At 42.3% G+C, this 13,942-nt stretch overlaps 1 long non-coding RNA gene across 1 annotated transcript; it reads left to right on the forward strand.

Moving 5' to 3' along the window:
• Positions 1-3,556: 3,556 nt before the first annotated feature.
• LOC110537297 lies at positions 3,557-6,544 on the forward strand. The gene is made up of 7 exons (XR_005034932.1): positions 3,557-3,715; positions 4,724-4,846; positions 5,140-5,301; positions 5,463-5,572; positions 5,668-5,796; positions 5,942-6,074; positions 6,174-6,544. It is a non-coding gene; the product is annotated as an uncharacterized LOC110537297 (long non-coding RNA).
• The last annotated feature ends 7,398 nt before the right edge of the window (positions 6,545-13,942 follow it).

Below are 13,942 nucleotides of genomic sequence, written 5' to 3' on the forward strand. Positions count from 1 at the left end.
CCTAACAATGCAGTAAAAATGTAAAACAAGTACACAAATAATAATAATCCAATACTAAAAAATAAGAAATCAGGAATGTTAGGAGAAATCCATTTAACAACCCAAATAACACTGTATCAGTAATCCAAATGCATACTGTGTATATACACCAGAAATATATACTAAGAATGATATGTACAGCAGTAGATACAGTATATTACAGTGAGCTAGGTTAAGAATCCGGTAAATAAATACAGGCGGTGTATATAAACATTGTAACAAAAATGCAATGTACAGTAGTAGATATATAAGAATGAGCTATGTGAAGAATACAGTATATGGATGAGAATCCAGTATATAATCCAGTATATAAATAAGAATCCAGTATATAAATATGCTGTGAGTATTAACAGTGTAACAAAACTGTAGATATATTGTAGATATATTTGAATGAGCCATATGAGATCACAGTAAATGAATATGCAGTGTGAAAAACAATCTAAAATAAACAGTCCAGTGTTTAATGTCTATATATACATGGGTCAGCAGCGTTGACTCTGTGTGTTTGTGTGTTATGTGTGAGTGAGTCTATTTTTGTCTCTTACTTACTACAGAAGTACTGCTTACAAATCTTACTTACTACAGGAGATGGCGTGATGTGATGGCTGTTCAACAGTCTGATGGCCTGGAGATAGAAGCTGTTTTTCAGTCTTTTGGTCCCGGCTTTGATGCACCTGTACTATCTCTGCTAGATGGTAGCAAAGTGACCTTGTTTTACTCAATGTTTTTTTAACAATGTAATTGTAAACAAACACAATAAAGCCTCAGAACATGGTTAAAACTTTCATTTTGATTTCTAGGATGGTCAGTTCTTGCATCCATAGATATGTATTGGCGGGGACACGCGTTGTTATTCTTTTAAATGCAGATTGCCCCTTTAATATTCTTCTAATTTACTGTGGTGGTTGCGTTAACCGTTTAGAGTTTCATGGACTGGCTATGTCAATGTAGGCCTAAGCCTGGTCTGTCTGATTATTATACTAACTGGATAGCGTAAGATACTAGGCAGAAGAAATACTGATTACATTTAGTCATTTAATCCTTCAACCCCCAACCAACAGGGTAGAGTAAACAAACTGTGCAAACAGTACGCTTGTCAGAGCTTGGAGCCGACTGGGGTGGTGATAATGAGTCTTTATCTTACCACAAATTTTTAAGTCTAGATTTAGGAGGTCAAACACTATCTGTACCACACCCGGAGAAGTGCTGTATTCCCATTTACCTAATGAGCTGTAGCCAAGTGACGTTGTTTTGTATATGCTTTCTCAATAATAAACAGAAGTCAGGTCAATTGAATAATATCAAACTTTGAAATCAAACACCTAGCTATCCTAATCAAATGTTGTTGCTGTATTGCAATAATAAAGTAACAGGTTTCTTATTGATAGCAGTCAAGATACAATACATTTTTTATGTCCTTATATAAGCAGTGGTGGAAAAAGTACCCAGAAGTCATACTTGAGTAAAAGTAAAGATACCTTATTAGAAAATTACTCAAGTCAAAGTGAAAGTCACCCAGTAAAATAATACTTGAGTAAAAGTCTAAAAGTATTTGGTTTTAAATATACTTAAATATCAAAAGTAAATGTAATTGCTAAAATACACTAAAGTGTCAAAAGTAAAAGTACAAATAATTTCAAATTCCTTATATTATGCAAACCAGATGTCCCATTTTTGTATTAATTTTATTTATGGAAAGCCAGGGGCACACTCCAACACTCAGACATAATTTACAAACGAAGCATGTGTGTTTAGTGAATCTGCCAGATCAGAGGCAGTAGGGATGACCAGGGATGTTACCTTGATAAGCGTGTGAATTGGACACTTTTCTTGTCCTGCTAAGCATTCAAAATGTAACAAGTACTTTTGGGTGTCAGGGAAAATGTATGGAGTAAAAAGTTAATTATTTTCTATAGGAATGTGGTGAAGTAAAAGTTGTCAAAAATATAAATAGCAAAGTAAAGTACAGAAACCCTAAAAAACGACTTAAGTAGTGCTTTAAAGTATTTTTACTTAAGTACTTTACACCACTGTATATAAGCACCTAACCTCCACATTCATATTTATCAGACAAGAGCAGGGAGAAAAAATACATCTCCTATATGCCATATCACTGAAATCCATTGCAACGCTAAGGGCCATTACTAGCAAGTCAGCCTCCGTGAAACAAGCTTGCTGAATTAGCATCACAAACCCTAAACTGGCTGGCATTGTTTGTTGAATGCTAATTGGAAGGCACTTTAGACAATTGCAATTTACTCTCTTTGTGCTATACCTAATCTCTGCTAATAACATGATGACATGACCAGGATTCTCCAGGTTTAGAGCATTCTCTCAGGTTTAAAGTTAAGTCAGTATTATAAATTAAATTGAAATAAAAGTAGTTGAGGACTATGAAGAATCGTTTAGACTTTAAAGCATGTACTAGCATTCACTAAATTCTTTCACTCAAATATATTATGAGAATATAACAAATCTGGTGTAATAAATTAGCAACAGAGCTCCCCAAGGTAAATTTACTCAGATTCACTAATTCAACAGGTTGTTTTATTTGTGATTATTTTGACAAAAGGACAATCAATGCCCTAAATTGTATTATTTTTCAATCAGCAAGGACATTTTCTCAGTTATCAGGTAAGTAAAAGGTAAGTAAAAGAGTCGTTCAGATGATAATAGGGCTATCAATGGGGGGCCTCCCAAGTAATTAGGCAAATCATGGGCCACCCTGCAACACCTCACCCTAACGGGTTTGACTAGATAAGAGTACAGTTTATGTTAAAATTGCCTTTTCGTAGCAGGTTAGGAGAATTAACATAGCAGGTTAGGAGAATTAGGTTATGGTTAGGAAAAAGGCCCCCATGATAATAAGAATATCCATCTTGACGTTCTAATACAGTAAGTGATATTCCATGAATGCATTAATAACCTTTTGTCAACATTGTTAATGAAAGCTTTAGGATATGTTCTTTGTGTGTTCTTATGGTTTAATCAAGTGTTGTATTTCATATAATTGAAATTACTAATACCCGTACAATAATATCTCATATCAGCACAATGTTGGTATTTTACCCTTGCTAAAATTAGAGCAAACAGACACAAAACATAATAAAGTGTTATGGGTGTTTGAACAAGCCAATAAGCAGTCTCAGCAAGTGCATGCAATGTCCAGACATGCTGTTTAAAGGCACACCAAATAATGCCGGTGTGCGTGATAGGGGTATATTTTCCTGTATACATTTTCCTACCGCAGCAAAATATAGCTGGCAGCATGGCTGCATGGATTTGAAAGCGGCAACCTTGTCAAATTTTACGAATTTTGGCTGCGTTTACACAGGCAGGACAATTCTGATCTTATTCCACTAATTTGTCTTTTGATCAATCAGATCAGGGCTGATGTGATTGGGCAAAAGACCAATTAGTGGAAAAATATCGGAATTGGCTGCCTGTGTAAACGCAGCCTTAATTCATCGTCTACAGTTCCCCACAAATAAGGCGACCTGGAACGCATCCACCGTTTTTTGCTCGGCGGGGACACAAAATTGCTTAACGTGCAAAATCGTTTCCTCGGGAAATGGCAAAAGACTATAAGAAAAAACTAGCTGTGAAAAAATGTATCTGGTTTAGACCAGCATCCATTTCTCGGCATAGGACAATGGAGCACATTTTAACGCCAAAGGTAAGTGACCACTAGCTTGCAACTACGCGAACATTAACTTCACTAGCCAGTATAACTTGTTCAATTTCCTAGGGGAGCATTAACTGAGTCGTCTACTCGTTCTTTGATTTAGCTAACTATTAAGTATGTTATAGCCGTTTGGGCATTGGTTTAAATTAGTAGCTTGCTAGCTGTGTCATCAGAGAAATGTATTAGAAATACATGGCTCTGGGTTTCATGAGACTAACACAGTCACTACAAGCTAGTTAACTAAATGACATCCCTGCAAATAATGTATAACTAACCCAAGGTAGACAACGACCTGTCGAGTCCAATGAGAACAAATTAGTCCTAGTGGGAAGAACCAGCAAGGACCGGGGGCAGAGCCAAGCACGAGCTAGCGAGATCCCTTGGAGTGTTCTAGCATGAATTTGCATATTCCATTAGGGAACAGCTACTCTATTACACATGCTCACTTCAGAGCAAAATGTATCTCACTTCAGAGAAATGTAATGTGTGTGTGTGTGTGTGTGTGTGTGTGTGTGTGTGTGTGTGTGTGCGGCGTGTGTGTGTGAAGAACAAATTCTGATTTACAATGAAGGACTGACTACATTTTATTGCTTTGGCAAAGGGTAACATCTACCAAACTTAGTCCACTCTGTTTGTAACAGATTCCAGTTTTGGGAACAGAAAAGTACAGTTTTGAGATCAAATGTTTTATTGATGAGAACATTTGCATAATGTCAGCCAGTAATCATCTTCTACCACTGCTGGCCACTGGGCTTCCTCATTACCATATTTGGTAGTAGTGAGTGGAAACATGGATGCTTCACACTTATGCATCTGGGGAAATATCTGGCTCATTGTTCTGTCTGTGATCCCTGTGTTGGAACCTCTAGGTCTCCAGGATTTCCTGTACTTGGAAATATTTCTCAGCCATTCATTCACCTGCTGATATTTGTTTTTCAGAGAACTGACTGTGAACCTCAATCTGGCCTAATATATATATATTTTTATTTGAAATGACAGGTGGAAGAAGTGAAATTGTTAGAGTGATACACTGCAAAGAAGCCAGCCACTGGCACTCTCTATCTCACAGGAACCCATCTCATCTTTGTGGAGACATCCTGTAACACTCGCAAGGAAACATGGGTATGACATTTGTTCAGATATCATGGCAAGGGGTGAGAACCAATGTATGTGCTATGAAAACACCCCTGGCCCTTTCTAAAACCATGTACCCCTTTGATGTTCACAGCTATGAAGGCACTGGATAGATGTACGCTTAGTTGGTGTGTAAGCAACCATGCCCCTTGGTAGGAGGAGTGGTGCCACACTGATTACGCCTACGCTTATCCAGGTTTCTGCCAACTTTGAAGTGGTAGGGGTAAGAGACTTAAAAGCCAGGACTCAAGATTAATAGTTTTTGTTTCACTCATAACCAGGTTTTACACCATCTCATAGCTACAGTAGAGAAACTCCCTCTTACAGCCACAGGATGCCCGCTTCACATTTCCTGCAAGAATTTCCATGTGGCTCACTTTGTCATTCCCAGTGGGGGGACTGCCAGAATGTGTATCAGTCCCTGCTCAAACTCTCCCAACCAGGTACTTACAGTTCCAGATCAACTCTCCTTTAACATTACACTTTGGAGAAAACAAGATTGTGATCATTGTGAATATTCATCAAATTCTTACCTACAATAACATTGGGCTTTTTATAAGGCAAGTGGATGATTTGTATTTTTTTCTTTACAACCCAAAACAAGACGAAGATGAGAGAAGACATGGTTGGGGCTTTGACTCAGCCATGAATTTCAAAAGAATGGGATTGCCCAACGAGTTTTGGGAAATGACAGAATTCAACAAGAACTATGAGGTAAATTGACCAATTCTCAATTAAATTCTATGCACATGTTTTCATGGCTATTGTTATAGTCATAAATGTTTTGTTCCCTCTGATGGATTGCTTAGCTTTGCAGCACATATCACTCAGAACTGGGCATTCCTAAAACTGCAAGCAAGGGCACAGTCTTGGGGAGTGCCAAATTCAGGAGCAGAGGGTGCATTCCTACTCTCTCCTACTTCCACAAGCGAAGAAATGTAAGTTCAGACTCTCCTTTATTTCATGCAAGGGTCAGCGACTCATCTCTGCTCATGCTATACTTACAGTATATGTTAATGATTACAAAGGCATTCCAAATGCACTTCATGGTGACGCTGTTCTGGTTTTCCTCTCACATACCAGGCTGCCATTTGCCGTTGTAGCCAGCCCCTGTCTGGGTTAACTGTTTGATGTGTAGAAGATGAGGCGATGCTACAGGCAATCAGCTGGGCTAATCCCAAAAGCACCTTCATGTATGGTGGATACCAGACCTAAGGTAAGAACCACATTTTAAGATAAATGTATTGCTAATTTCCCCTCTGTTGTATTTTGCTCAACCCTAACCCAAACTGTCCTGCCTTTCTTTTATTTCAAGTTTAATGCCATGGCCAATAGAGCAGCAGGGAAGGAATACGAGAAAGAGGACAGGAAATATTGGCAGGAAAGGATCGCCTGCCATGGAAGCAGGGGGAGATGTCGCCGTTCCTCCTGCGCTGATATGAGGGGACACGGTTAGCACGGAAGCACGAGAGGCAGCCCGAATAAAACATTTTTTGGGGGGGGCACATGTGGAGATTGGCTGAGTCAGGTTGGAGACCTGAGCCAACTCTTCATGCTTACCGCGGGGAGCATGTGACTGGTCAGACACCGTGTTATGCAGTGATGCACACGGTGTCTCCAGTTCGCATTCATAGCCCGGTGCGCTCTATTCCAACTCCTCGCATTTGCCGGGCTAGAATGGGCATCCAGCCAGGACGGATGGTGCCGGCTCAGCGCTCCTGGTCTCCAGTACACCTCATTAGACCAGGATATCCTGCGCCGGCTCTGCGTACTGTGTCTCCGGTGCGTCTGCACAGCCCAGTGCATCCTGTGCTAGCGCCCCGCACTTGTCGGCTCAAGTGAGCATCCAGCCAGGACGCATTGTGCCAGCTCTACGCTCCAGATCTCCAGTGCGCCTCCACAGTCCAGTACGTCCTGTGCCTGCTTCCCGTACTCGCCCTGAGGTGCGTGTCACCAGCCCGGTGCCACCTGTACCGGTCCCACGCACCAGGCCTCTAGTGCGCTTCCAGAGTCCAGTAAGTCCTGTGCCTCCTCCCCGCACTCGCCCTGAGATGCGTGTCTTCAGCCCGGTACCACCAGTACTGGCACCACGCATCAAGTCTCCAGTGCGCCTCCATAGTCCGGAGCTTCTGGCGACGGTCCCCAGTCCGGAACTCCCGGCGACGGTCCCCAGTCCGGAACTCCCGGCGACGGTCCCCATTCCGGAGCTCCCGGCGACGGTCCGCAGTCCGGGGCCTCCGGCGACGGTCCACAGTCCGGGGTCTACGGCGACGGTCCGCAGTCCGGGGTCTACGGAGACGGTTCCCAGTCCGAGGCCTCCGGCGATGCAGCGATGATCCGTAGTCCAGAGCCTCCGGCGATGATCCATGGTCCGGTTCTACAAAGGCGGAGGGATCAGCGTAAAGAGGGGCAGGGGCGGCGTCCAGAACCAGAGCCGCCACTGAGGGTAGATGCCCACCAAGACCCTCCCCTATAGGTTCAGGTTTGCGGCCGGGAGTCCGCACCTTTGGGGGGGATACTGTCACGCTCTGGCCTGAGATATCTCTGTTTTCTTTACTTTTTGGTTAGGTCAGGGTGTGACTAGGGTGGGTACGCTAGTTTTTGTATTGTCTAGGGGTTTTGTATTGTCTAGGTGATTTGTATGTTTATGGTGGCCTGATATGGTTCCCAATCAGAGGCAGCTGTTTATCGTTGTCTCTGATTGGGGATCATATTTAGGTAGCCATTTCTCTTTGGTGTTTGTGGGATCTTATTCTATGTTTAGTTGCCTGTCTGCACTATTCATATAGCTTCACGGTTCGTTTTGTTAGTTTGTTAGTTTGTTCAATGTGTATTCATAATAATAAAGAAGAATGTATGCATACCACTCTGCACCTTGGTCTCCTTTGTTTTACAAACATGACAGGTTCACTGTTAGCTTATAACTTTTTTGATGAATTTAAGCAAAATTCCCACATTTCCCGGGCTTAGCTTCCCATGGAACATTTCCGGAAAAGTTCCAGCCCTTTGCAACCCTAGTTATTGCTCTAATGCTCTATTATCATTACTCTATTTTATTCTATTCTATTCTTACTCTATTTTACTCTATTCTTTATTCTACTATGAGAGGGTCCCTGGTTCGCGCCCGGGTATTGGAGAGGGGACGGTCTAAAGTTATACTGTTACATGAGCAAGTGAGGTGAGATAAGGGAGGTAAAGGCAAAAAAAGGCCATGGTGGTGAAGTAAATACAATATAGCAAGTAAAACACTGGAATGGTTGATTTGCAGTGGACGAATGTGCAAAGTAGAGAGAGAAATAATGGGGAGCAAAATAAATACAGTAGGGAAAGGGGTAGTTGTTTGGGCTAAATTATAGATGGACTATGTACAGGTGCAGTAATCTGTGAGCTTCTCTGACAGCTGGTGCTTAAAGCTAGTGAGGGAGATAAGTGTTTCCAGTTTCAGAGATTTTTGTAGTTCGTTCCAGTCATTGGCAGCAGAGAACTGGAAGGACCTAAGGAAGAATTGGTCTTGTGGGTGACCAGAGATATACCTGGTGGAGCGCGTGCTACAGGTGGGTGCTGCTATGTTGACCAGCGAGCTGAGATAAGGGGGGACTTTACCTAGCAGGGTCTTGTAGATGACCTGGAGCCAATGGGTTTGGTGACGAGAATGAAGCGAGGGCCAGCCAGTGGTGGGTAGAATATGGGGCTTTGGTGACAAAACAGATGGCACTGTGATAGACTGCATCCAATTTATTGAGTAGGGTATTGGAGGCTATTTTTTAAATGACATCGCTGAAGTCAAGGATTGGTAGGATGGTCAGTTTTACAAGGGTATGTTTGGCAGCATGAGTGAAGGATGCTTTGTTGCGTAATAGGAAGCCAATTCTAGATTTAACTTTGGATTGGAGATGTTTGATGTGGGTCTGGAAAGAGAGTTTACAGTCTAACCAGACACCTAGGTATTTGTAGTTGTCCACGTATTCTAAGTCCAAGCCGTCCAGAGTAGTGATGTTGGACAGGCGGGCAGGTGCAGGCAGCGATCGGTTGAAGAGCATGCATTTAGTTTTACTTGTATTCAAGAGCAATTGGAGGCCACGGAAGGAGAGTTGTATGGCGTTGAAGCTCGCCTGGAGGGCTGTTAACACAGTGTCCAAAGAAGGGCCAGAAGTATACAGAATGGTGTCGTCTGCGTAGAGGTGGATCAGAGCAGCAAGAGCGACATCATTGATGTATACAGAGAAGAGAGTCGGTCCAATAATTGAACCCTGTGGCACCCCCATAGAGACTGCCAGAGGCCTGGACAACAGACCCTCCGATTTGACACACTGAACTCTATCAGAGAAGTAGTTGGTGAACCAGACGAGGCAATCATTTGAGAAACCAAGTCTGCCGATGAGGATGTGGTGATTGACAGAGTCGAAAGACTTGGCCAGGTCAATGAATACGGCTGCACAGTATTGTTTCTTATCGATGGCGGTTAAGATATCGTTTAGGACCTTGACCGTGGCTGAGGTGCACCCATGACCAGCTCTGAAACCAGATTGCATAGCAGAGAAGGTATGGTGGGATTCGAAATGGTTGGTAATCTGTTTGTTGTCTTGGCTTTCGAAGACCTTAGAAAGGCAGGGTAGAATAGACATAGGTCTGTAGCAGTTTGGGTCAAGAGTGTCCCTCCCTTTGAAGAGGGGGATGACCGCAGCTGCTTTCCAATCTTTGGGAATCTCAGACGACACGAAAGAGAGGTTGAACAGGCTAGTAATGGGGGTGGCAACAATTTCGGCAGATCATTTTAGAAAGAAATGGTCCAGATTGTCTAGCCCGGCTGATTTGTAGGGGTCCAGATTTTGCAGCTCTTTCAGAACATCAGCTGACTGGATTTGGGAGAAGGAGAAATGGGGAAGGCTTGGGTGAGTTGCTGTGGGGGGTGCAGTGCTGTTGACCGGGGTAGGGGTAGTCAGGTGGAAAGCATGGCCAGCTGTAGAAAAATGCTTATTGAAATTCTCAATTATAGTGGATTTATCGGTGGTGACAGTGTTTCCTATCTTCAGTGCAGTGGGCCGCTGGGAGTAGGTGTTCTTATTCTCCATGGACTTTACAGTGTCCCATAACTTTTTTGAGTTTGTGTTGAAAAAGCTAGCCTTGGCTTTTCTACCTGCCTGTGTAAATTGGTTTCTAGCTTCCCTGAAAAGTTGCATATCACGGGGGCTGTTCAATGCTAATGCAGAACGCTATAGGATGTTTTTGTGTTGGTTAAGGGCAGTCAGGTCTGGAGAGAACCAAGGGCTATATCTGTTCCTGGTTCTAAATTTCTTGAAGGGGGCATGCTTATTTAAGATGGTGAGGAAGACATTTAAAAAAAATAACCAGGCATCCTCTACTGACGGAATGAGATCAATATCCTTCCAGGATACCCCGGCCAGGTCGATTAGAAAGGCCTGCTTGCTGAAGTGTTTCAGGGAGCATTTGACAGGGATGAGTGGAGGTTGTTTGACCGCTTACCCATTACGGATGCAGGCAATGAGGCAGTGATCGCTGAGATCTTGGTTGAAAACAGCAGAGGTGTATTTAGAGGGAAAGTTGGTTAGGATGATATCTATGAGGGTGCCCGTGTTTACGGCTTTGGGGTGGTACCTGGTAGGTTCATTGATAATTTGTGTGAGATTGAGGGCATCAAGCTTAGATTGTAGGATGGCTGGGGTGTTAAGCATGTTCCAGTTTAGGTTGCCTAGCAGCACGAGCGCTGAAGATAGATGGGGGGCAATCAGTTCACATATGGTGTCCAGAGCACAGCTGGGGGTAGAGGGTGATCTATAGGAGGCGGCAACGGTGAGAGACTTGTTTTTAGAGAGGTGTATTTTTAAAAGTAGAAGTTCAAATTGTTTGGGTACAGACCTGGATAGTAGGACAGAACTCTGCAGGCTATCTTTGCAGTAGATTGCAACACCGCCCCCTTTGGCCGTTCTATCTTGTCAGAAAAAGTAGGGATGAAAATGTCAGAATTTTTGGTGTTTTTTCTAAGCCAGGATTCAGACACGGCTAGAACATCCGGGTTGGCAGAGTGTGCTAAAGCAGTGAATAAAACAAACTTAGGGAGGAGGCTTCTAATGTTAACATGCATGAAAACAATGCTATTACGGTTACAGAACTCATCAAAAGAGAGCGCCTGGGGAATAGGAGTGGAGCTAGGCAGTGCAGGGCCTCGATTCACCTCTACATCACCGGAGGAGGAGTAGGATAAGGGTACGGCTAAAAGCTATGAGAATTGGTCATCTAGAACGTCTGGAACAGAGAGTAAAAGGAGGTTTCTGGGGGTGATAAAATAGCTTCAAGGTATAATGTACAGACAATGGTATGGTAGGATGTGAATACAGTGGAGGTAAACCTAGGTATGAGTGATGATGAGAGAGATATTGTCTCTAGAAACATCATTGAAACCAGGTGATGTCATCGCATGTGTGGGTGGTGGAACTGAAAGGTTGGATAAGGTTTTGTGAGCAGGGCTAGAGGCTCTACAGTGAAATGCATGTCATTTAAAGTCAATTTAGCAATTGAACAAAAATCATTTTTTTTCGCCACCTAGCTAACGTTAGCCACAACAAATTGGAATTTGTAACATATCAAACATATCATTCTTTCATCACATTCCCAGTGGGTCAGAAGTTTACATACATTCAATTAGTATTTGGTAGCATTGCCTTTAAATTGTTTACCTTGGGTCAAACATTTTGGGTAGCCTTCCACAAGCTTCCCACAATAAGTTGGGTGAATTTTGGTCCACATTCCTCCTGACAGAGCTGATGTAACTGAGTCAGGTTTGTAGGCCTCCTTGCTCGCACATGCTTTTTCAGTTCTGACCACACATTTTCTATAGGATTGAGGTCAGGGCTTTGTAATGGCCACTCCAATACATTGACTTTGTTGTCCTGAAGCCATTTTGCCACAACTTTGGAAGTATGCTTGGGGTCATTGTCCATTTGAAAGACCCATTTGCAACCAAGCTTTAACTTCCTAACTGATGTCTTAAGATGTTGCTTCAATATATCCACATAATTTTCCTGCCTCATGATGCCATCTATTTTGTGAAGTGCACCTGCAGCAAAGCACCCCCAGAACAAGAGGCTGCCACCCCCGTGCTTCACAATTGGGATGGTGTTTTTCGGCTTGCAAGCCTCCCTTTTTCCTCCAAACATAACGATGGTCATTATGGCCAAACAGTTATTTTTTTGTTTCATCAGACCAGAGGACATTTCTCCAAAAAGTATGATCTTTGTCCCCATGTGCAGTTGCAAACCGTAGTCTGGCTTTTTTTATGGCGGTTTTGGAGCAGTTGCTTCTTCCTTGCTGAGTGCCCTTTCAGGGTATGTCGATATAGGACTTGTTTTACTGTGGCTATAGATACTTTTTTACCTGTTTCTTCCAGCATCTTCACAAGGTCCGTTGCTGTTGTTCTGGGATTGATTTGCACTTTTCGCACCAAAGTACGTTCATCTCTAGGAGACAGAACGCGTCTCCTTCCTGAGCAGTATGACGGCTGCGTGGTCCCATGGTGTTTATACTTGCATACTATTGTTTGTACAGATGAACGTGGTTCCTTCAGGCGTTTGGAAATTGCTCCCAAGGATGAAGGAGACTTGTGGAGGTCTACAATTTTTTTTCTGAGGTCTTGGCTGATTTCTTTTGATTTTCCCATGATGTCAAGCAAAGAGGCAGTGAGTTTGAAAGTAGGCCTTGAAATACATCCACAGGTACATCTCCAATTGACTCAAATGATGTCAATTAGTGTTTCAGAAGCTTCTAAAGCCATGACATCATTTTCTGGAATTTTCCAAGCTGTTTTAAGGCACAGTGAACTTAGTGTACGTAAACTTCTGACCCACTTTAATTGTGATACAGTGAAATAATCTGTCTGTAAACAACTGTTGGAAAAATTACTTGTGTCATTGTAACGATCTTCGTCGGGAGAAAGATAGGAGGACCAAAGCGCAGCATGGTAAGTGTTCATGATGATATTTAATTAAAACTTAGAACACTAAACAATAAACAACAATGTGAATTTACAAAACCGAAACAGTACCGTGTGGCCCAAACACTCACACAGAAACAAACACCCACAAACCAAAACCTAAGTATGATTCTCAATCAGGGACAACAATTGACAGCTGCCTCTGATTGAGAACCATACTAGGCCAAACTCAAACCAACATAGAAAAACAAACAGACTGCCCACCCCAACTCACGCCCTGACCATACTAAGGCAAAAACAAAGGAACTAAGGTCAGAACGTGACAGTCATGCACAAAGTAGATTACCTAACCGACTTGCCAAAACTATAGTTTGTTGACAAGAAATTTGTGGAGTGGTTAAAAAAAAAAATTATGACTCCAACCAAAGTGTATGTAAACTTCTGACTTCAACTGTAGCTTTAAATGGCATTTCATAGATGTTATGTATTTATATCAATTCAAAACTGGAATTTTTCCTCAAAACAAAGGTTCTAAAGGTATGCCAGACATTTATGGAATAAATCATACCTAGCTTGATGATTCTGTGACAAACAGTGAATTAGTTATTGATTTTTAAATGGATTTTGGCAAATTTCTGTTGAATGTCTGATGAATGTTTGTTGAGTGTCTGTTGAATGTCTGAATGTGTGAATATAAAACCAACTTTGCCTCGGTCTCTTTTTCATGGCACGTCGATACAAAGTGATTTTCTTAGCAAATTGGGGGAGGATTTTTCGACTATTAGGTTAACGCGGCATGAAGTCGGAAATTTCGGGGTTCCCAATTGTTTTGAATGCGGCACACCGAAATAATCGAATATGGATTGTCATTCAGGAAGTCAACTACTAGCTAGCTATAAACATAACTAAAATTGCTAAAGAAGCTATTTGCGGGAAAACAGACTAACATTTAAGTGATTATTAAAGATTCTTCCATTTATTGTTGTGTGCATAGCATAACTAGCTTTCAATTGGTGAAAATGTCCACCTCGTCCTCCCTCATAAAAAAAATAGCTAGCTAACGTTAACTAGATAGCCATCAACAGCCTTTTAAAAAAGGCCTTTAAATGCACATCATTTGATGAGCCTTATTTAGG

This window comes from Oncorhynchus mykiss, chromosome 12 (genome assembly GCF_013265735.2).
Source record: "Oncorhynchus mykiss isolate Arlee chromosome 12, USDA_OmykA_1.1, whole genome shotgun sequence".
In the NCBI taxonomy this organism is placed as follows: Eukaryota; Metazoa; Chordata; class Actinopteri; order Salmoniformes; family Salmonidae; genus Oncorhynchus; species Oncorhynchus mykiss.